The sequence below is a fragment of the Lipotes vexillifer genome, unplaced genomic scaffold, assembly GCF_000442215.2.
Source record: "Lipotes vexillifer unplaced genomic scaffold, Lipotes_vexillifer_v1.1 scaffold1126, whole genome shotgun sequence".
In the NCBI taxonomy this organism is placed as follows: domain Eukaryota; kingdom Metazoa; phylum Chordata; class Mammalia; order Artiodactyla; family Lipotidae; genus Lipotes; species Lipotes vexillifer.
In genome coordinates, this window is record NW_006781401.1 from 923,144 (window position 1) to 925,028 (window position 1,885).

Here is a 1,885-nt window from a genome sequence, read left to right on the forward strand (position 1 = left end):
CTTTCCCTGTCTTCATGCTGTTCTCCAGGCGAAACGCTCTGCTCCTGCATCTCATTAGCTCCTGCCCGTCCCTCAAGATCCATTCAATCATTCCCTTCTCTGCAAAGTTCTATCTCTTCCCACAAGTCAGGGTTAGATGCTGCCCCTGGAACACTGGAATGGTTCATGGTAGACTGCCTCTCCCCTTTACGAAATAATCCCTGCTCAAAAAAGCTTAGTAAGGCTCAGTATATGTTTGCTAAATAATGCAGCCCTGGAGTAAAGAAAGCGGGGCTACTCCACTCACTACATACCACAGGGCAACTCTCAAATCCTGGGCATTTATTTTCACCTCTCAAACGAAGCACATGACACAAAGTTCCTTTTCCCAGCCCCCAGATTCTGCAATTCTTGGCACTGAATAACACATGTGGGTATAGCCTCAACTCTAAGAGTTAGGAGAGGGGACCAAATCCAGATAACTTTCACTTCCATGGTTGACGTGAATCATCCTGTAACTCCCACCAGCTCAAGCCTCTGAGAAGTAGAGCTTTCCTGATTTCTCAGGAGGGATGTTTTTATACGTTTGGGTATATTTTTTACGTATATATTTTATACGTTGTGGTGGTTAACATAACCCCTTCCCCCTTGGACTACTGAGAACTAACTGGAAACAGGTGCAATCCTCTGCATTACAAGCCTCAACAGCTTGACCTGTTTCTAGATTGTGAAGATGGGAACCAGGCCCCAGACACCTCCCGGCACTCTCTGGCTATGAGACCTTAGTAAATGTGCTCTCGTCTCGGGTCTGTTTCTCTCTGAGCTCGGAGGGGCCTGGGTTTCCAGCCAGAGCACGCGCAACAGAAGGAGCCCCACCCTGCCAACCAACAACCCCACAGCATGGCAGGCTGAGAGGTCGCAGGGTTTCCCTCGGGATTCATCGTTTGCAGAAACTCCCTTTCGCTGGGTGAGAAATGGATTACTCAGAAAAGGCCGGGGAAACTGAAAATCCCTGCCTTGAAGCCAAGAGCTGCGGCAGATGGGCGACCCTGGTCCGGAGCTTGGGACCCGGCCGCAGTCCCCTGCCAGGAATCACGGTTACCTGCGGTGGGACCGTGGGAACTCCTCGCAACGCGCCGCCTCCAGCCAGCCACCTTCCGACAGCAGCCCTGCAGTGATTGCAGAGCAGCGTCCTCGCTCCCCGCTTTGAGGGTCGGCTGCGCCGTGGTGATTGGCGGAGCTTCGGGGCGGGGCGTCGTAGAAAGCCAATGGGAAGCGGGAAAGAGGCCGGAGAGTCGCAGGGACTACGAGTCCCAGAGTACACCCGCCGGGCCTTCTGAGCTCTGAGGCTAAAGAAACCCAGGGAGGCGGGTACGCAGTGAGCTAGGGCTAGGTGGGTGGGGACGGGGGTCCTGGAGTGCGTGGGAACAGGGGGCGCAGTGATTCCACCCAAGGATCAAAGCCAGCGCGCGGAGCACTTTAACCCTCAGTTTCCAAACTTGTGCACATATTTGGAACCACCTAGAGTAGCTTCAGAGACACTGATGCCTCCGTCTCACGCTAGAGACTGTGAGTTCATTGGTCTGCGTGTGGCCCGGGTTTTGGAATCTTTAAAGAGCCCCAGGAGATTCGATGCGCAGATCCGTTTCATCCTCGTAACAACCCTACGAGAGGGAGGAACTATTAGAGTACACATAGGGCAACGGAGGGAAGTTTTGTCAGGGAGGTTAATTTTCTGAAGGTCACACACCTCTGAAGTGGCAGATCCAGAATGCGGAGCCAGGCAGTCTAGTTGCAGAATCCCGTGCTTTTAATCCATATGCAATGCTACTTCTCAGATGGTTGGTATTATCTTACAGGGAGAGAAAAATGAAATACTATACATACAAAGTGCCATGTTGTGGAG

At 52.5% G+C, this 1,885-nt stretch overlaps 1 protein-coding gene across 1 annotated transcript in view; it reads right to left on the reverse strand.

Annotated features, from left to right (window-relative positions):
* Positions 1–1,155, reverse strand: part of LGMN (legumain) — a 36,457-nt gene extending 35,302 nt beyond the window's left edge. Inside the window, exon 1 of the mRNA XM_007454718.1 lies at positions 1,082–1,155. The gene's annotated coding sequence lies outside the window, so the exon portion shown is untranslated. The remainder of the gene's footprint in view (positions 1–1,081) is intronic.
* Between the last annotated feature and the right edge of the window lie 730 nt (positions 1,156–1,885).